Raw genomic sequence first — 22,012 nt, forward strand, 5'->3', positions numbered from 1 at the left:
AGATATAGACATCATGTGATATTGTGACTGATTGTTACAGGTGTAAATGTGACTTATCCAAATCATTCTTTAGGACTATGTTTCTTTTCTAGTCTAAATACCAACCTCTATTGGTGTTTTTACTATAAATACTGTGTATTACATACCTGTTAATACACAATTAGGTGACTTATTTCCCCACAGTTTTCTAACTAAATATACCATTATGGATTCATTTTTGAGAATACTAGCCGTATTTTGGGCCAAGAATGCTAATTTATCATAAACCAACCACTTGCTACTTTTCTTTTATATAGTGACATTTTGACTGTGAGTTTAGCCCATGTCTTGCTGCTGCTGCTGCTGCGTCGCTTTAGTCGTGTCCGACTCTGTGTGACCCCATAGACGGCAGCCCACCAGGCTTCCCCATCCCTGGGATTCTCCAGGCAAGAACACTGGAGTGGGTTGCCATTTCCTTCTCCAATGCATGAAAGTGAAAAGTGAAAGTGAAGTCACTCAGTCGTGTCCAACTCTAGCGATCCCATGGACTGCAGCCTACCAGGCTCCTCCGTCCATGGGATTTTCTAGGCAAAAGTACTGGAGTGGGGTGCCAATGCCTTCTCTGAGCCCATGTTTTAGCATTGCCCATATTATTTTGGCCAAAGGGAACACACAGTGCTGCAGCAGATTCTCCTTGAAAACATGGGTTGAAAATGGTGCAAAACCCAGATAAACATTCTCCTTTGCAGAGCTGTGGGGTATTGTTCACAAGAGTTATTAAGGTAGCCTGTTCATTTGGTGGTTTGTGCAGCATGCTCATAGCATTGTAAAGTAACAGGTGAATGAAATGAACACAACTGGTATATCTATAGTCTCAATGTCACTATAGCTTAAGATAATTGTGCATATATATTTTTAACATATTCATTCAACAGCTGGGATATTCAGTAGTGAACTAAATACATCGTACTAAGACATTTAACTAGACTCAGGAGTCAGACACATCTGAAAGCATCTATCGACTCATTAGTATTGTTTTAGTAACTGCTTTGGCTTTTATATAACTCAGGAAATAGGATATCATAACATCATAAATAGTATTAACCTGAACCTATCTATGTAGCCAGAGCAATTTTAAGCCAATCATTTCTCATTAGGCTAATGCTAGTAAAGTTTCTTATTCAGATAAGTTTTTTTAATTCTTTTTTCTTCTTTTGGCTATTCAGTGGCCAATGAGGTGTAATAAGTTTTAGCAAATTGGGGCTGAGGTCTCTTAGGTTAGTTTTATTCTTCGCTGTAAATTACAGCAGTTTTATAACTGCTTAACACAGCTCTTGAATCAAGAAATGTCACACCTGAATTTTTTTGTTCAGGCTGAATGACTGACATTAAGGGGAGAGAGAGAGAGAATGCACAAGCTCTTAGAATTCAGGATTAAAATTGCTCCTTTCAGATTGTCAAACTGATTTATATTTTAACCGTTGAGCAGCTGAAATGGCAACTAAATAGAATTTGAATACACTAGCTTCTTATATTTTTCTCTTTGCAGATGATAACTTGGCAAAGTATTAAATTTTTGAATTGCAGTCTGTGTACCTTCTTTTGTTAGCATTGAGTAAGACTTTGTATTTTAGATTTTATTGTGAAATTCAGGCTCAAAACAATGATATGACTTAGATTACTTGTTTCTGAGACCTCACATCTGTTATTTTAAGCACAAGAAAGCCAGTCATGGCTTATGAGAAGGGTCTTCCTTAGTAAGCAGCAGACTTGCTTAAGAAGGTGCCGTGACAACAGAAGGGTTTAGAAGTACCTCTTCTCTGAGGGGCTTTCAATAGATCAGCAAATGTGACTCCTTTGCTGTTTTTCTGTTTTCCTCATTGACAGTTCACTACAAAATGAAGTAGGTGATTTTTTTTTTTTTTTCTGACTGGATGTAGCAAAAACAGAAAAGTAATTAATACGTAAAGTACCAAATATGAAATATTACTCTGCACAGAGACATTTCACACTTCATTGATTTCATGAGTAGGCCAGAGGTGCCAGAACAATAATTAATATGTTGTAAGGGAAAAATTATTATGCAAGGTCAGCAGCATTTCAAGACTTCACAAAGAGGAGACATGAAAAGATATTCTGAAACTGTTTCTTAAATTGAGTTTAAAATTGGTGGTTTTAAGGGAATATTTGAAGAAATACACAATTTTTTAATGAAAAGTCAGTAGGACTTTTTCATTTATTACTACAAGTATGCCTCTTTATGTAAATATATTATATATTAATATACTGGCATGTGGGGGGAAAATATGAATAAATAATGTGTGGGTAGGTATGCATGGACTTATACTTAGGTATACAGACATTATTATTTACATGTCCAAATTTTCAATGAACTAGAAAAAATTAGAATTCAAGCAAATTCATTTATATTTTTAAAAATTGCCAACCAATTCATATTCTGCAAAAAAAAAATCATAATTTAAATCTCAAAAAAGCAAAAGATAAACATAAAAATCAAATAAACCATTTGTGCTTCTATAAAGATATTAATCTTTTGGCATGTATCCTTTTAATACTTTTTCTTTAGGAAATATATATATATTAGCATATTAATATATACATGAAGGAGATACTGAAATGCTGTTTTACTTCGTAGTTCAGTCGCTAAGCTGGTCTCTTTGAAAACCCATGGACTGTAGCACGCCAAGCTTCCTTGTCCTTCACCATCTCCTGGAGCTTTTTCTACAATATTTTTAATGGCTACCTAATGCTTCACTGTATATATTATAAAATATATATTTAAGCTGTCTTCTCAGAATGCATACACATGCTTTCCAATTTTTTAAAAATTTAATTTTTTATTGGAGTATACTTGCTTTACAATGTTGTGTTAGTTTCTGTTGTGAATCAGTGAAGTGAATCAGCTACACATATACATATATCCTCTCTCTTAGATTTCCTTCTCATTTAGGCCACCTCAGAGCATTAAGTAAAGTTCCCTGTGCTATGTATCAGCTTCTCAGTTATCAATTTTACAGATATTAATGTATGTATGTCAATTCCAAGCTTTCTAACTTTTAGCAAACTGCAGTGCATATCATTAGAGCCGTATCTTGATTATGCCTTTTGGACTCATCTCTAGAAATGGAATTCTGATTGCTTTACAAGTATTATTACCAAATCATCCTCCAGAAAGGTCATCTCAGTTTACTCCCAACACAGTCTGTTTCAAATTCACTCTCAACTGTGATTTTTTTAAAGCTCTTTTCTACTCTGATGTCATGTAGTAAGTAATGGATTTTCCAGGATTAATTGAAGATTATTGAGAGAAAATCTCCTGAAAGAATTTCAAAAGCAAAATATTTCCAGCGATTATCTTAAGAGCAAAATAAGCTAGATCATTTAATATCATATTTTTATCCCAAATAGAAAACTACTAATAGCTGTCATTTACTGAGAGCTTACCATCTATTAGTAATAACTTTGCAACAATTCTGTGTACTTTAATCAATCATGTCATGTTTTGTCATTTTACAGTTATTCTGTGATAAGATATTTATGCTCCTTTTTAAAAAAGATGGAGCCCAAACTCAGAAAAATTATAGGTTGTCTAAAGTCACAGATCTAGTTGGTGAGTAGCCGAGATTTGAATCCAGAGCAGTTATGAGTCACAAGATTATATTTCATCTACTATAGAAATCAGCAAAGATATTAAACTTGTGATTCTGAAAATATTGTAGCCCATTTGTAGATTTACAACTACCTTTTATCTCCTTTTATTGTCATTTTGATATTATGATTGAAGGTGTCTACTTGGATAAACTATAGATTTTTACCACCTGGACCTGTGGAAGGAAACAGTGGGTCTCATTTCTGAAACCTGAGGTGCCAGGAAGGCTGGTGCCAAGTTGGCAAAGGAGGTTCTCACCCTTTCTTAGTGCATATGGCTCTCTAGTTTAGGAAGCCACCACTAGCCCTCTCCTTTTCTCTCCTCTGCTCACAAACTGGAGTCCACGTGATAGTATGACAAACCTCCTTTCTGTGGGTGAGTTTGAGGTGATGTAAAGAGTAAAAAGGCAGAGCACAGAGAGCAGGGCAATTTTGAGTCTTCCTTGGGAAACTTTCCTTGGCATCAAAACGGTGTTCCAAAATTGGACCAGCAGGGAGCAGCCTCTCTGATAGGATGTCTGTCTGATAACAGTTCTGGCAGGGATAAGATGGGAAGAAGATATATTCCAGACAGCATCCAACCCCAAATGTAGTGGGAGTTTGTAAAGAGAAAGGACGAAGGTGTTCTCTGCTCTGGATATGAAGCTCCACCAAGTAACATAATTCGGGCCGGAAACCGTCCTGTTGTGGCCTTCCAAATGTATCCCGAGCCTCTGTCCTGCTCATTATGAATCTTTATCCTTTCCTCTCCCCCTGCTCCCTCGCTCATCAGCAGGCTAAAGAGAGGATACAACTTTAGCTTAAGCTTGGGGCTTTTTGGCACAAAGCTTGATTGTCTCGGTTTTCTCTTGGCAGATTTAAATTGTTAGAGAAATGAAACTCGTTTGAAAACAGTAGGTCCTGGCAGGCACTCTCCCAGGCATTGCCCAGGACTCCAGGAGCAGTTGTCGACTTGCTGCATGGCATTTGTCTAGGTTGGGTTTGATCTTATTCTCAGATCCCATATGGTAAGAAATAATTCAGTGTTAAAGTTTCGTGGCTTTTATGATTAGGGACTGAGGTCAGAAGAAAAAGAGAGGTTGCTGCATATGGAGTTTGCAAGTATTTTTTATATTGAGACTAAGATTTAATGAAGATGGAAGATTAAGGAAAATTGTTATCTTGTGTGCGTGATTATAGAGACAAAACCAAACAAGATATTTTTTGTTTTCTTTGAATATAAATCTCTATTTGATTATGGTGCCCTTGATGTTAAGGTATTTCTATCATTATGGAAGGATAAGAGTGTTTACAACTAACAGACATATATGGTGGGTTGGGGATGAGAAGCACATCACGCACAATACTTGGCTTGAAAAAGATTTTAGTATATAAACGGAGAAACAAAAGCAAATGGTACTATGTCTAATAGTATTAGGTCTCATATGATCCAAGTTTTCCATTTACTTTGCAAGAGCATATACAGCACTATATAAAGAATCTACTGGTAGATAATATGATAGTTGTACTGATGAAACACTTTTCAGCATATTTACAAGTTTTTCTTTAGACTTCCAATAGAACAGAGTAATAATAAATGGGGTAAAAGCAGCCCTCAAAATACTTGGGATAAGTTTACAGATATGCATAGTTTTATAATCAATTCCTAGTGACACCAATACCAATAATTATATAATTATGAATTTCATCTTCTTTCCTCTATCTTCATACAACCACATGGGAAAAGAAATGAACACTTAACAGCTGGAGCTGTGAGCACAGAATGGATTTCAGAGCAACTAAATGTGTCTGCTGCTCCAAAGAACATTTTAGGCATCATAAATAGCCAGTGTTTTAAACCACTAAATCTCCTGTCTGCTACCTCTGTTTACATTGGCCACTCCACCACTATCAGTCCTTTGACACACAGTCTCTTCCTATCATTTCAGCATCACACTGTGCCAAACATGAGGCACATTTCACAGACTCATTCAGATAGACTATTATACATGAAGATATGGGCTTCCCTGGGGACTCAAATGGTAAAAAATTTACCTGAAATGCAGGAGTTCAGATCAGTTCAGTTCAGTTACTCAGTTGCATCCAACTCTTTGTGACCCCATGGACTGCAGCATGCCAGGCTTTCCTGTCCATCACCAACCCCCAGAGTCTACCCAAACCCATGTTCATTGAGTCGGTGATGCCATTCAACCATCTCATCCTCTGTCATCCCCTTCTCCTCCTGCCTTCTATCTTTCCCAGCATCAGGGTCTTTTCAAATGAGTCAGTTCTTTGCATCAGGTGGCCAAAGTATTGGAGTTTCAGCTTCAGTATCAGTCCTTCCAATGAATATTCAGGACTGATTTCCTGAATTCCTAAACTGATTGGATCTCCTTGCAGTCCAAGGGACTCTCAAGAGTCTTCTCCAACACCACAGTTCAAAAGCATCAATTCTTCAGTGCTCAGCTTTTTTTATAGTCCAACTCTCACATCCATACATGACTACTGGAAAAACCATAGCCTTGACTAGACGGACCTTTGTTGACAAAGTAATGTCTCTGCTTTTGAATATGCTGTCTAGGTTGGTCATAACTTTTCTTCCAAGGAGCAAGCATCTTTTAATTTCATGGCTGCAGTGATTTTCTGCAGTGATTTTGGAGCCTAAAGAAATAAAGCCCGTCACTGTTTCCACTGTTTCCCCATCTATTGCCATGAAGTGATGGGACCAGATGCCATGATCTTAGTTTTCTGAATGTTGAGTTTTAAGCCAATTTTTTCACTCTCCTCTTTCACCTGAATCAAGAGGCTCTTTAGTTCTTCTTCACTTTCTGCCATAAGTGTGGTTTCCTCTGCATATCTGAGGTTATTGATATTTCTCCTGGCAATCTTGATCCCAGCTTGTGAGTCATCCAGTCCAGGATTTCTCATGATGTATTCTGCATATAAGTTTAATAAGCAGGGTGACAATATACAGCCTTGATGTATTCCTTTCCTGATTTGGAACCAGTCTGTTGTTCCATGTCCAGTTCTAACTGTTGCTTCTTGACCTGCATACAGATTTCTCAGGAGGCAGGTCAGGTGGTCTGGTAGTCCCATCTTTTAAAGAATTTTCCAGAGTTTGTTGTGATCCACACAGTCAAAGGCTTTGGCATAGTCAATAAAGCAGAAATCGATGTTTTTCTGGAACTCTCTTGCTTTTAGACCTGGGTTCAATCCCTGGGTCAGAAAGGTCCCCTAGGGGATGGAATGGCAACCCACTCCAGTATTCCTGGCTGGAGAAGTCCATGGACAGAGCCTGGGTTCACAAACTGTCAGACATGATGGAGCAACTAACATTTTCACTTTCACATGATGATACACACAAAACTATAAATGAAAACTTTGTCTTTAGTGGTTCATGGAGTTGAAATATAGTTTATCATTTGACACTTCAATCCTGAGTTTTGACCTGGATTTATTCCTTATATACCTGACCATGTACTTTAGTTAACCCAAGTTAGTAGAAGCTAAAATGGGATTGACTAGACCAGGGGTAGAGTACCAATCTGATTAAATCTAACAATTTGTACATCTGTATCTGACTGTCATCACTTCTTATGATTGTATATAAAGTACCTGCTGTTGAATGGGGGATTAAGCCCATTCCAATTACTGATGCTTTTTAACATTACAGATGTCAAAGGCATTCCTTCAAACCTGTTCATTTGCAGAGCAAGGCTTTTCCAGATGGGAATTAGAAAGCAAGATTTGACAAAATCTGCTTCTCTATTACTCAATACAAAGGAATATTACAGTAACGCTCCTGTTTCTGCTAATCCATTCATTTCAGGTTTGATTTACCTTTTTTGCCTTGATCTAAAAGCTCTGTGGCTTTATAGGATTATATATTGCTATATTCAGGTTTTGAATGAATCATAGAGTATGCATTTTAATATGATTTCTCAGATTCCAAAGCCAGGATTAACCTGTTGTTTAGATTAAAAAGATTTTATGTTTATATTTTAGAGGAAGAGTGTTAAGTTTCTCTAGTTATTCACTGATTCCCTTATTCATAAATAGAAGAAATTATATCTGTTGGTTGTATTGATGAAAGGAGAAAATTATAATTTTATAAGGAGTTTAAAATATGAATACTTAATATAAACTGTTACATAAATGAATGTAAGTTTTCTCAGCACAGAGTTTTCTATTCCCCATGTTGATATCTTGCAAAGTTGAGACTACTGAAGTAGAATTAATTTGAACTATAGTAAAAAGAAATGTTGGTAGCTGGTTAGGTCATAGAAATTGGATGTAAAAAACTGGTTACTTTGGCACTTTTAAAAAGGTGCTGACTTTTTTATTCGTTTCTGTAAGAATGGCCATGGAAAGTAGGAAAATGCAGTAGGGGTTCCTGATGTTATTTTGAGGGACAAAAGTATAGTAATAGCAAAGTCTCAGAGATCCTTATAATGTGACAGGCAGTGTTCTATTAAAAATCCTTTACATATATCAATTCAGTTCATCTTCACAGTAGCTTTATGAGATCAACACCATTATTTTCATTAAATAGACAAAGAAACTAAGATGAAAGGTAGAGAGGTGAGCAGAATTGTTGAAGCTAAGATGACTGGTAAATGGCAGAACCATGGTCCAAATCTGGGAAGTCTAGTTCCAGTGCATGTTCTTAAACTCTATACTAATTATGTTTACATGGTCATGTGTCTAGTTTCTGGACCTCCCAGAAATTATGTAAAACAAATTGAAGTCAATCTAACGAGAACATGGTAAAGACCAAATGAGAAATTGAGCAACTGTTATATTTCTCTCTCCTGTACAGACTTCCTTTTTTAACGTAGAAATTCCAGATATACACTCTACATCCCTAGATTTTAAGCACAGTCCATGTGCCATGTTGCTAAGGTTTTAGCCCATGATCCATAAGCCATTTTGGACTCATTACTGTGTAGTTTCCCTTTGATTTTTCCCTACACTTGGAGAATGGACATACAGAGTGAAGAAGAATTTAGTTGTTAAAACAATACCCAAACCATTGGGCAATGTTTGTGGAGGACAGACATCAATTTTCCTACATCTGGGATTGGGGAAGGTTTGAAGTTTATGTATACTCAGACACTCAGTCATATCTCAGTTGTATGATCCCATGGACTAGCCCACCAGGCTGCTCTGTCCATGGGGTTTCCCAGGCAAGAATACTGGAGTGGGTTGCCATTTTCTTCTCCAGGGGATCTTGCCCACCCAGAAAACAAACTTGGGTCTCTGGCATTACAGGCAGATTCTTTAAAAACTGAGCCACCAGGGAAGCCTTGAAGTTTATATACACATTGCTAAATAAAGGTAGAGACAGTATACTCCCAAATTGAATTTTGGCAAGCACAAAAAGGGAACATTTATTGTACAAACATGTCTAAATGCAAACCAGCAAGTAATTATTCTTTATTTTTAAAAAATGAACTTCATTTCATCTTAGCAATTTCTATTTACAGAAAGACCCTTCTTTTGCTTATATCTGGTGGCCTCATTCAAATCACTTTCTAAAATTCTTTTTACCCAGTTTTATCTCATTAAAAATCAGATATTAATCTCTATCCTTAATGAAAGAGGATTTAAAGTTTAAATGTAAGCATTTCAATGTATCTGCAAAATAAAAATGAAGATGAAGTGAAAGATTACATGTCATAGATTTTTAGGAATACACAGTTCATGTACTCCTGTTTGCGTTTTCAGCTAGATTCCGAACTCCTCAAAGAAAATGCTTCTTATTGACTACTTTTGTAAAATCCATCCTTCACTCTGCTTTCCCCATCCCCTCACCCCATTCTGTGTCAATTTCAGTGATGTGCATATGAAGTGAAGTGAAGTGAAGTCAGTCAGTCGTGTCCGACTCTTTGCGACCCCGTGGACTGTAGCCTGCCAGGCTCCTCTGTCCATGGCATTCTCCAGGCAAGAATACTGGAGTGGGTTACCATTTCCTTCTCCAGGGGATCTTCCCGACCCAGGGATCGAACCCTGGTCTCCCGCATTGGAGGCAGACACTTTAACCTCTGAGCCACCAGGGAAGCGATGTGCATATAGTAGGTACTTAATATTTGCTGTGTGAATAAGTTACTTTCCATCACTGAAGCTGTTTGAGGCTTGTTTTTCAAACAATAAAAGGGCTTATAAAAAATACAAGAGACAAGGTTTGAAACAGGATTTGAATGTAAATCAAGCATCTGTCTCCAGGTCTCTGATTTTCACTTCCTCCTGTTTGACTGTAAAGCAAATAGGCATGTCATGCTTCTTCTGTTGAAGGGGCTCAATAGGTGTCATGAGAAAGAAGAGGTGAGGTTGGAGCTTGCTTTCTGGCTGCAAGCGCTGCCTTTCAAGCACTAACTGAGCTGCAGCATAAGGTGTGAAATTAGGACAAATGTTCCAAGTCCTAGAAAACAAATTATTTTGTTTAACTCCATCCTGCTTAGAAAATTTGTTTCAGGATTACAGGCTTTCAGGAGACATTGGTGACTATGGAATATTCATTTGAAATGGAAAATCTTTGACAATGAAAGCTAAAATAAATGCTATAACAAATAGGCAGCTTTGATAATGATTTTTGTGTTTAGTTTCAGACACTTAAGAAAGGACACAAACTCCTAGGAGCTAGTTTATTGCCTAAAATTGAAAGGTTGTTGCTGAACCACAAAAAGACGCTGGGATTACTGGCCTCCAGAGGAGAAGAATTCAATCCGGGGCCATAGATGAGGCTTGATCGCTCAGAGCTTTTGTGTAATACAGTTTTATTAAAGTATAAAGGAGATAGAGAAATCTTCTGACATAGGCATCAGAAGGGGACAGAAAGAGTACCCCCTTGCTACTGTTAGCAATGGAGTTATATACTCTCCAATTAGTTATTATAGCAAATCAAAAGAATGTCTGGAGGTTGTAAAGACCTCAATAGACCTACTCCCATAATTTACATTTTAGGATTATAGGATTAGCCAGAAGGTTTTTTCCAGAGACTGTCTTCAAGCAGGATACATTATTGTTATATAATCCTATGGAATGTAGAGGGGAAAAAAAAAGTTTGTCCTTTCTTTTTCCTTGAAAATTCCAGACCCCTCTCTCCTTGGAGACCCCTGGACTTCTTATCAACCTGCCTAGAAAATGACTCTCTCAAAATCATAATATCCCCACTGTTAAACACTGGAAATCTGTTACTCCAAGTTTCCAGGTTCTGTGGGTAAATTCAAGGTTTTCAGGATTGAGAAAGAGGCAACTCAGGTAGTATAGAGGGGAGCGATATGAGAGAAAAACTATTTGAAATGTTAGATATTCTATGAATAGTATATATAATCTTCAGTCGTAAAAGATCTTTCTTGTTTAATCAAAAAGGATGTTAGAAAAACTAGATAGTTGAGGATTAAATATTATGCTTTTCATTGTATTTTCTATCTCTGTCACTGATAAAGTAATGCAGAACAGATTGAATTATTACCACCATGAACTCTTGTTATTGATTTAATATAAAATACATAATTTGTTCTTCTGAGAGTTCTATTTCCCTGAAAGATAACATGTCTTTAAATTATTGCGTTAGATGAAAGATCTAGTTGCTTGTACTCAGTCTTAAGCTGAGCTAATATTTCCAGATGGATTCTTAAAAGCCACTTTTAAGAGACTCCTTTTTCTTCTTGCTATTTGATTTTTTTTAACTTTAATCAAAATTCCTCCTTCTAAATTAATTCATTTTGTGTAATTTTAGGTAAAAGTATAAATAGCTACATATTGAATCTTTTGTTATATGGCAGGCAGAAAATGAAGATCATGGCATCCGGTCCCACCACTTCATGGGAAATAGATGGGGAAACAGTGGCAGACTTTATTTTTTTGGGCTCCAAAATCACTACAGATGGTGACTGCAGCCATGAAATTAAAAGACACTTCCTCCTTGGAAGGAAAGTTATGACCAACCTAGATAGCATATTAAAAAGCAGAGACATTACTTTGCCAACAAAGGTCCGCCTAGTCAAGGCTATGGTCATGTATGGATGTGAGAGTTGGACTGTGAAGAAGGCTGAGCGCCGAAGAATTGATGCTTTTGAACTGTGGTGTTGGAGAAGACTCTTGAGAGTCCCTTGGACTGCAAGGAGATCCAACCAGTCCATTCTGAAGGTGATCAGCCCTGGGATTTCTTTGGAAGGAATGATGCTAAAGCTGAAACTCCAGTACTTTGGCCACCTCATGCGAAGAGTTGACTCATTGGAAAAGACCCTGATGCTGGGAGGGATTGGGGGCAGGAGGAGAGGGGACGACAGAGGATGAGATGGCTGGATGTCATCACTGACTCGATGGAGGTGAGTCTGAGTGAACTCCAGGAGTTGGTGATGGACAGGGTGGCCTGGCGTGCTGCGATTCATGGGGTCGCGAAGAGTCGGACACGACTGAGCGACTGATCTGATCTGAGGCAATGTTTGGCCACCTGATGTGAAGAGCCAACTCATTGGAAAAGACCCTGATGCTGGGAAAGATTGAGGGCAAGAGAAGGGAGCAACAGAGGATGAGATGGTTGGATGGCATCATCGACTCAATGGACATGAGTTTGAGCAAACTCTAGAAGATAGTGAAGGACAGGGAAGCCTGGTGTGCTGCAGTCCATGGGGTCACAAAGAGCTGGACACAACTGAGCAACTAAAAAACAAATTAACTCACTTAAGCTTCATGGTAATGCCATGAGGAATGGTACTAACTATCCTCATTTCACAAATAAGGAAACTGCAGCATGGGGATTTTTCAAGTTAACTTTTATTGGAGTATAATTGCTTTACAATTGTGTTATGTTAGTTTCCACTGTACAGCAAAGTGAATCAGCTATATGTAAACATATATCCTCTCTTTGGATTTCCTTCCCATTTGGGTCACCACAGAGCACTGAGTAGTTCCCTGAGCTATACAGTAGGTTCTTGCTAGTTGTCTGTTTTATACATAGTGTCAATGATACATATAAGTCTGTCCCAATCTCCCCATTTATCCAACCCCCCTGGCACAGGGATATTAAGCTATTTTCCCAGGGCCATATACTTTCTAAGTGTGAAACCGGGCTTCAACTTCTGGTGGCCGTCCTTTTAATCAATAAACTACATGCCATTCCTTTGTATTCCTACACCTTGGTACTCAGTGCTTAGTGTATAACAGACACTTACAAAATATGTGTAAAAGTGAATACTTCTGAGCTCTAAAATGTCCCTCTCATCATTTCCTTTCCTTTCCTTTCACTTCCCTTCAGTTCTCATCTCTGCAGCCAGACCCATATCTTGTCCCTTTGTGTCTGGGTAAGAGCGCCTCATGAATTTCCCCTATTCAGTCTTCAATTGACATCAAGTTAACATACATTTTTAAACTTTTCATTTCATTCTCTTGCTCAAAAATCTACCAAGGATCCTCGTTAGTTTTGAACTCCTGTGTCTGGCACTCAGGGCTCTCTATTCTTTGTCCTAGCCTCCATTCATTCTTTCCACCCCAGCCCTGCCCATGCATTCATTATGTCAAATTGTGCTACTCAGTGTTGTCATAGGGGACCCTGAGATTTCACATTGATCCCCACCCATAGACTAGTGAATATTCCTCCTTCGCTATTGTGTGCCCCTGAGATTTTCACCCTCATCTAATTCTTCATCTATGATTATGGCTATTGATACTTGAAGGTCCAAATCATGTTAACACTTTAGTAACATGTTATATTCACTGATTTCCCTTGACTGTATTTCTTTCCTCTCTTGAACTCTCATAGTACTTTATTACATTCTGCTTTATATTAAATGTTTTTATCTTTTCCTCTTTAAAAATATATTTCCTTCTTTCTTGCTAGCTTATAAACCTTTGGAGATGAAAAATTACATCCTGCTCATCATTATTAAGAACTGAGGGTGAAATAAACAAGAAAATCGGTGGATATAACTGGCATACTGTCGCCAATTTATCATTTTTCTTTCTTGAGTTCTATCTCAAGCAATTTGCAATCACAGAATCATTAAATTTTATACACTTGCAATGATTTCTTTACTTGACTTATTTTACCAATAAGAAAACTGATCTGTGGAGAAGTTGAATGCCACACCTAACCCTCATGATGACTTTAGCTCAATCTTGAGCCCTATGTGTTCAGTCACTCAGTTGTGTCTGACTCTTTGTGACCCTATGAACTGTAGCCTGCCAGGCTCCTCTGTCCATGGAATTTTCCAGGCAAGGATACTGGAGTGGGTTGTCATTTCCTTCTCCAGGGTGTTTTTCTGACCCAGGGATTGAACCTGTGTCTCTTGCATCTCCTGCATTAGCAGGTGAACTCTTTACCACTGAGCCACCTGGGAAAGCCTATCCTCTATATAATGTTGCCTCACTAGATTTTTGAAAGGTGAACAGTTTTATAACCACAGGATAAAGGACTTTGGAGATGTCCAGATGACCCCAGCTTATCTTTTCATAGACCCTTAAATGATCTGTCAGCAGAAAAAAATTGCAAAGTGTAGTAAGAATACTAAGGCCCCAGTGTAACTATGGTTAGAATTTTTAATCAAACTCTGATTAATGGTTTTTATAGAGATTAGTTATAAAAGATTTCCTTATGTTGAATCTTGGTTTATACTTTAACTTTTTATTTATCATTTTCTTTTTTTTCTTTTTTTTTTTTGATCTTTTTATTTTTTATTAAGGTATAGCCAGTTAACTATGAGGTAATAGTTTCAGGTAAACCACAAAGGGACTCAGCTGTACATATACATGTATCCATTCTCCCCCAAACAGCCCCTCCCACCCAGGCTGCCACATAACAATGAGCAGAGTCTCATGTACTATACTGTAGGTCTTTGTTGGTTATCCATTTCAAATATAGCAATATGTACATGCCTATCCCAAACTCCCTAACTACCCCATCCCTCCATTCTCCCCCCGCCCTCCAAGCAACGTAAGTTTGCTCTCTAAGTCTGTGAGTATCAGTTCAATTCAGTTCAGTCATTCAGTTGTGTCCGACTCTTTGCGACCCCATGGACTAGAGCATGCCAGGCCTCCCTGTCCATCACCAACTCCCAGGGTTTATCCAAACTCATGTCCATTGAGTTGGTGATGCCATCCAACCATCTCGTTCTCTGTCATCCCCTTCTCCTCCCACCTTCAATCTTTCCCAGCATCAAGGTCTTTTCAAATGAGTCAGCTCTTCGCATCAGGTGGCTAAAGTATTGGAGTTTCAGCTTCAACATCAGTCCTTCCAATTAATACCCAGGACTTATCTCCTTTAGGATGGACTGGTTGGGTCTCCTTGCAGCCCAAGGGACTCTCAAGAGTTGTCAACACACCGAAGTTCAAAAGCATCAATTCTTTGGCACTCAGCTTTCTTTATAGTCCAACTCTCACATCCATACATGACTACTGGAAAAACCATAGCCTTGACTAGATGGACCTTTGTTGGCAAAGTAATGTCTCTGCTTTTGAATATGCTGTCTAGGTTTGTCATAACTTTCCTTCCAAGGAGTAAGTGTCTTTTAATTTTATGGTTGCAGTCACCATCTGCAGTGATTTTGGAGCCCCCCAAAATAAAGTCTAGCACAGTTTCCACTGTTTCTCCCCTGTGAGTATACTTTAACTTTCTTGATATCCATTATATCACTTGACACTCTCTTCCTTCAAAATACAAAATAAGAACTGTCAGATGTCTTGTATAAGCATGGTTTCCCATTTGGTGAGTAAAGAAACTCAAAGGGAACAACTCGGTCAATATGACCTTAGCCAGGATGCTAGCCAGGAAGGATGCTGCTCTCAGACTGTGGATATCAGAGCATGCTTCTTCCTCATGCTATGCTAAGTTGCTTCATGTGTGTCAATTCTGTTTGACCCTATGGACTGTAGCTTGCCAGGCTCCCCTGTCCATGGGATTCTCCAGGCAAGAATTCTGGTGTGGGTTGCCATTTCCTCCTCCAGTGCTTCTTCCTCAAGAGAGGGTAACGTGAACCTCTGGATGTGACTCTGTGATATCCCACGTATAATTTTATTAGCAATAGAAACTGCAGGTGACTGGTACTAATAAGTCTGAATCCACACTACAGAACAAGCCATTGCCACCAAAGAGCAGTGATGAGGTTGAGCTTGGTTTCCCAATGCACTTTCAGGTGATGGAGATGTCATGCTTTAACATGCCCAGTTATGCTACAAATGGCAATCTGTTGTACCTTCTTAAATGAGGCATTGATGCCCAGAGGAGCAAGCACTCCCAGAAACGGAGAGAGTAGAACTGTTTTGGGAAGTTGTGATAATGATGTGGAATGACATTGAAAACTACTTCCCCTGAAAGATGTAGGCGGATGATTTTCCTGAGGTTGTGTGCAAACTATGTACCCGTGATTGTGTGTGGAAAGAAAATTTGCTATAGAGGGAGCGGTACAATAAAGTCGGGTTTCATAGCTTGCTGTATACTTCAACACGTGTTTCAGCACAAAGAGCATTTCAAGTTACAATCCAGACTTCTCAAGCTGCTGTCCAAGATGCTCCCACAATCTTGCCTACCTACCTTGGGACTTTGTCACTTGTTCTTTCACACTCCACCAATTCAGGTAAACACAACTTTTGTTCAATGTTTACTATATGCTTGGAATTTTGCTAGAAGCTAAAGAAGAAAGGAGGAGAAGAAGTCATTGCTCTGTCCTTAAGTATTTGGAAATCTAGTGAGAAAGATAAGCAAATACATAAATGAAGCTGATATAAAATAGAATTAGCAATAGGGAAGGCAAAGCATGGAAAAGTAAATTGAGGTTATATGAGGACTTCAAAGAATTTGTTTAAGAAACAGATTCACAGACTTAGAGAATGAGATTACAGTTACCAGGGGGAAGGATGAGAGGGAGAGATAGGGAGTTTGGGATTGACATGTACATACTGCTATATTCGCTATATTTAAAATGGACAACCAACAAGAACCGACTGTTTAGCACAGGGAACTCTGCTCAATGTTATGTGACAGCCTGGATAGGAATGAGTTTAGGGGAGAATGGGTAGATGTATATGTTTGGCTGAGTCCCTTTGCTGTCCACCTGAAACTATGGCACAATGTTAATTGGCTATACTCTCACACAAAACTAAAAGGTAAAAAAAAAAAGAGTTTGTGTGAGTGTGTCTGTTTAAAACAGTGGGAGTCCCTGAAAGATTATGAACTGGGACTGAATGATTAGAACATGGATGGGTGTTATGAAGATTAAAATGGAGAGACAGGTATTAAAATCAGGGAAACCACATGTTAAATTGTAATAGCTGTTCATGTGCATTATGATAAGGACCTGAAATGTGATCACCAGCAGCAGAAGTGAGATGGAAGAGGTGGATTCCAAAAACATTGCAAGAACAATGCCACTATATTACAGTGGTTAAACATGGAAGACATGGTTTGGCCTGGCTATATGTCAGCTTTGTCCCATTAAATGATGATTCAGTACCATCAGTAAATGAATCAATAATATCATTATCCTTATAAATAAAATGATCTAGGCATCTGAATGAGAAGTGTGTTTTGAGTTCAATGAAATAATCCTTGAAAATGCCTGGCACAGAATAAGCACTCAATAAATGTTAATGATATTATTATTGTGGATGAGTTTTAGGAAAGATGGCTGAAGAATTTGACCAGAATATTCTCCTCCAACAGTTTTAACTTTAAAGTATTTCTGTCTACTTTCCTCTTCGCTTTGATGGAATCTGCCGAGCTCCATGGCATTTCCACCATGAGTTCCTTGAATAGTCCTGTGCATAGGGATCCTTCCTGTGTCTGAGTTCCTAAAACATTGATTATCTGTGCTAGTCATCATTTACCTACCATGCACCCTATTATGCTATTAAATATTTTGCTTCCTACCTGATTAATTTATAAATTCCTTAGAGTTGGTGCTAATTCTAATATTTGTGTCCTTCATTGCACCCACATCAGCTTACACTTTGACCATTATTAAAATTTGCTTATGGGTTAATATTGACTAATATGTCAATTCCTGTCTATCAAAATTCAAATAGATTATAACGTAGATTAACCAGAGAAAGCAGTTTCACCTCAGGTCTATTTCTTGATTCTAGAACTCACCTCTAGATCCTCCACTCTAGGTCTTTAAAAGGATAGTAAAAGAAATATACTTTTGCACGGAGTGATGGTGAAGACTGGGTAGCAATGGAAAAGCAGAAGGGCTCTAACTTAGAGCCTTGCTTGGCATGAAGGCTTGAGCCCGCTGACGGACAAGCAGGAAGCAGTTGTCTGAGGTCTGTTCTATGATAACCCACAATGAATATGTAAATTTGATTCTACTTTGTAGGACAAAGATACCCTTTCAATAGCAGTTAATTTTCATCCCATAACTTACTGTATTCTACCGGGCTTAAAATTAATTTGTCTAGAATGGGAGACAGTCTCACTTTAAGGAGTCTCTAATTTCTTTGGAAAGTGGCAGATGCTAAGATGCTCTACGTAGCAGACCTAGAGAAAAATTAAAGATTGGCTGAACTAATTTCCTCTCAATCTATTGAGTCAGTTTATTTGGCCTTATACTAGTAGAACTACATATGTAATTTTACAAAAAAACATATGGAATATGTTGAGAGCAGGAATGTGTATGTGGGCTACAAGGGTATCAGAGGAATTTTGCTTTGAAATATGTACTTTAATATAGATTGACAGCATGGAGTAGCATATCTTGAAATTACATTGCAGATGTCTGCTTTTAATAACCTGATGAAATTGTCACAAAAGATCTAAGCATCATGCTTAACAAGTTATCTATGATGTTTTGTTGTTGTTCAATGTAGTATCTTTCTTCTATCTCATTTAGCATCTGTATTTTAAGACTCATTTGTAATTGTATAAGGAAGGATATCACATAAAAGGAATTCCATGTAAAATTGAACTAGCATGGCTCCTGAGGTCATACTGAAATATCTATCTATCCACTCTTCTGTCAGGCTCCCAATGTACTAATTTCCTATCCTGTGAGAACTGCTTTTAGTACTCTGATGCAACAAGATCCAAAGAAAATATGACTGACTTATTCCTGTTAAATTTGGGTTGCAAATGCCAAAAATCTAAAAAACAATCAGAACAGTGGTAGGCCAAAATGAGAAGGGAAAAGCAGTTGATGACCAATGTCAGATTTAACAAACTTTAAGTATATTTCTACAAAAACATTCAAATACTTCATTACACCATTCTACAGTTTCATTTTAGTAGTGTCATTGCATCATCTGGGATTATATAAATATATGTATATATAGCATATATATCATTATATGTTTAGTATATTTGTATGGCATATGTGCATATATATGTGTGTATATATACATGTGTATATATATATATATGTACACACACACATATATTTCATATGCCATATATCTCATATGTCATATCTATGGCATCGACTATCTCATAATAAGTGTTATGTGCAACTTCCAAATAACATGATTAAAGGAAGAAATTGCTTGCCTGCCACTTCATCTCTTTCTCCCTTCTTATAAGCTAGAACTTGGACTAGATCCAGCCCTACCCAGTGCAGAGAAGAATATCCTAGGAAGTGGAAGAGTAACTGTAAAGAAACAACTTCCCCACTAGCTTGGAAATGGACACTGGACCTTTAACTAAGAAATAAATAAAATTCCATTTTGTTTGAGCCATTAAAATATAGGGTCTTAATATATATATAGCTACTTAAAATATACCCAAAGTAACGTGTTTTCCATCTTGACTTTTATATTTGCACACATTCTTCTCTTTTCAATCCTGTTTTCTCAACCCTTTTTTCATATGCACCTCTCATCATTTTTTTTTAAACATCAAAATCATCCCTAATTTGTAAGGAGACAAGAGAGGTAAATTTATAGGTTAGTTATTACTGATGACATAGATTACTGAAAAACCATTGCAAAGTCACTCAGTTTTCTCAAACTTTATTTTCAGATTTTGGTCATTTCTTCTTAACCTTAATTAATCAATGATGATGCTAAACATAATGTAGTAGGGAGCTTGTTGAAGTAGGACTTAATTTAAGGGAGAGGAAAGGGAGAAGATGGCTGTTTAAATGTAGCTAGCCATTTTGTCTCTACAACTGAATTCAGGAAGGCTTCTTGTAGGAGGTAGACTTTGCTCTGAGAAAAATCATTTGGATGACATTTTAGAATTAAGTCAATAATGCTTTCTCAACTGTTTTGGGGGAGAATATAATTGATGTTTTTTGACTTGGATAGTGAATGATATCTCTCTTTCATATTCCTTGCTTGGTTTAAAACTTGCTGGGGATAAGTTGGAAGATTTGCATAGAAATCAAGTAGCCTTTTAGGAGTAAGAGTATGATAATGAAGACTTTTTCACTCTAAGGATCAAAATAATTGAAATGTCTCTAATGAACCTAGATTGCCCAGACTACAGGGAAATCTTCATATCCTCCCTGAGCTGTTTTATCTCCACATTATGATTTTGTTTTTAAGATATGCTCATTTATTTTTTTCAAGTTTGTATTGACATATATGGTCATAATTTTCTTCTCTCCATGGCATATTAGGGCCTCCCAGGTGGTGCTACTGGTAAAGAAGTCTCCTGCCAAAGCAGGAGACATAAGAGATACAGGTTCGATCCCTGGGTTGGGAAGATCCCCTGGAGAAGGGCATGGCAACCCACTTTAGTATTCTTGCATGCATCTTTTCTAATTAGAGTTTTCGTCTTTTCCAGATATACCATGGCATATTTTTCTTAGTGGGAGTTCTTCATCTATCATTCTATTTTTCCCATTCTTATTTCTCTTTTGTCTTTCAGTTGTTAAAATACTTGGACTGTGATGTTTAAGTTTCTTGTTGTTGTTTAGTCGTTAAGTCATGTCCGACTCTTTTGTGACCCCATGGACTGTAGCCTACCAGTCTCCCCTGTCCATGGGATTCCCCAGGAAAGAATGGAATGGGTTGCCATTTTGTTCTCCAGGGGACATTTATATATTTTAATACAATTAAAATTGAGGTTTTCTTCTATTTATTAGCATTTCCTCTGATCTTATTAAGTGTCTCAGTACCTATAGATAGTATTTTCCTGACTAAAAATATTATAGTCTATAGAGGAGTCTGTTGAAAGATTTTTCACATATTCTAGAAAAGCCAGCATGGAGCAAGCAAATGAACCTTCTTCCTAAGATGTACATCTGATTAGGTTGCTGGCCCATGTTTCTTTCTTGTGAGTGATTTCCTGGTTTCCAAAGACTTTTTTTCACTTTCTGTTCTCAAATGCTGGGAAGCAGTGAAATGGGGAAGCTTTTCATACAACCATAAAGATAAGGAGGTGTGATATTATCATTTATGTATTCATAATGAGGACATTTAGGGAGATAGAATGTTTGATGGAAAAAAAAATGTCATCCTTCTTATGAGGATCTCAAATTAGGTCCCTTTAATTATTTTTTAGGTACTACTTCACTTTCACTTTTCACTTTCATGCATTGGAGAAGGAAATGGCAACCCACTCCAGTATTCTTGCCTGGAGAATCCCAGGGATAGAGGAGCCTAGTGAGCTGCCGTCTATGGGGTCGCACAGAGTCGGACATGACTGAAGCAACTTAGCAGCAGCAGCAGTGAAAGAATGAGGGGATTCTGTTGTGGATTCCATTCCAATGTGGCTCAGTGATAAAGAATCTGCCTGCCAATGCAGGAGACACAGGAGACATGGGTTCTATCCCTGGGTTGAGAAGGTCCCCTGAGTAGGAAATGTCAACCCATTCTGGTATTCTTGCCTGGAAAATCCCATGGACAGAGGAGCCTGGTGAGCTACAGTCTGGGGGGTTGCCAAGAGTCAGACATGACTGAGCAACTGGGCACGTTAAAAGAATCTGAAATGTCACAATCCTGTAATCCTTGAAAAGCTTTTTTGCATCATTTTTTCCCTAGTAAGTTACACTTATCTCTTCTCTACACCCACTTTGAAATCAATTAGCATATTCTACTTATATGTCTATTTCTTCCATTAACTCATTGGTAACAGATTTTTTTTTTTCAATGGGAAATACGGTTTCATGCTTTCTGTATGCCGCCACTCTGGCAAGCCCCTTTCCAACCAGTGACAACATTTCACTCTTCTTAGTAGAGAGCGTGTGATGGCAGAATATTCACAGCCAAAATTTAAGCAATTAAGGGAACATTGATTTCCATACGTAGCCACAGAAAAACAATGTTTACACCAAGTGTCAGAATTTTGTCCGAACAAGGTAGAGGGAACTTCCCTTGGGCCTTTCTGTCTTCATTTCTTTATTTACTTTTAAAACAGAGCAGTGTGTTTGCTAGGCTTGCCACAGACTGGGTACTACAGGCCGGGTAGCTTCAACAAGGGAAATGTATTTCCTCACAGTTCTCAAACCAG

At 37.8% G+C, this 22,012-nt stretch overlaps 1 long non-coding RNA gene across 6 annotated transcripts in view; it reads left to right on the top strand.

The window, feature by feature from the left end:
• The window catches only part of LOC129658025 (uncharacterized), a 72,130-nt gene that overhangs the window by 17,007 nt on the left and 33,111 nt on the right, over positions 1-22,012 (top strand). For 2 of the 6 annotated variants that reach the window (XR_008717226.1, XR_008717228.1), the window contains exon 4: positions 7,301-7,456. The exons of 2 other annotated variants lie outside the window; for them this stretch is intronic. This is a non-coding gene — a long non-coding RNA (uncharacterized LOC129658025). Of the gene's footprint in view, positions 1-2,635; positions 3,999-7,300; positions 7,457-22,012 lie in introns of those variants that run through there. 2 more of the 6 variants (XR_008717229.1, XR_008717230.1) reach the window with 2 other exon arrangements.

The sequence above is a fragment of the Bubalus kerabau genome, chromosome 7, assembly GCF_029407905.1.
Source record: "Bubalus kerabau isolate K-KA32 ecotype Philippines breed swamp buffalo chromosome 7, PCC_UOA_SB_1v2, whole genome shotgun sequence".
Lineage (NCBI taxonomy): Eukaryota > Metazoa > Chordata > Mammalia > Artiodactyla > Bovidae > Bubalus > Bubalus kerabau.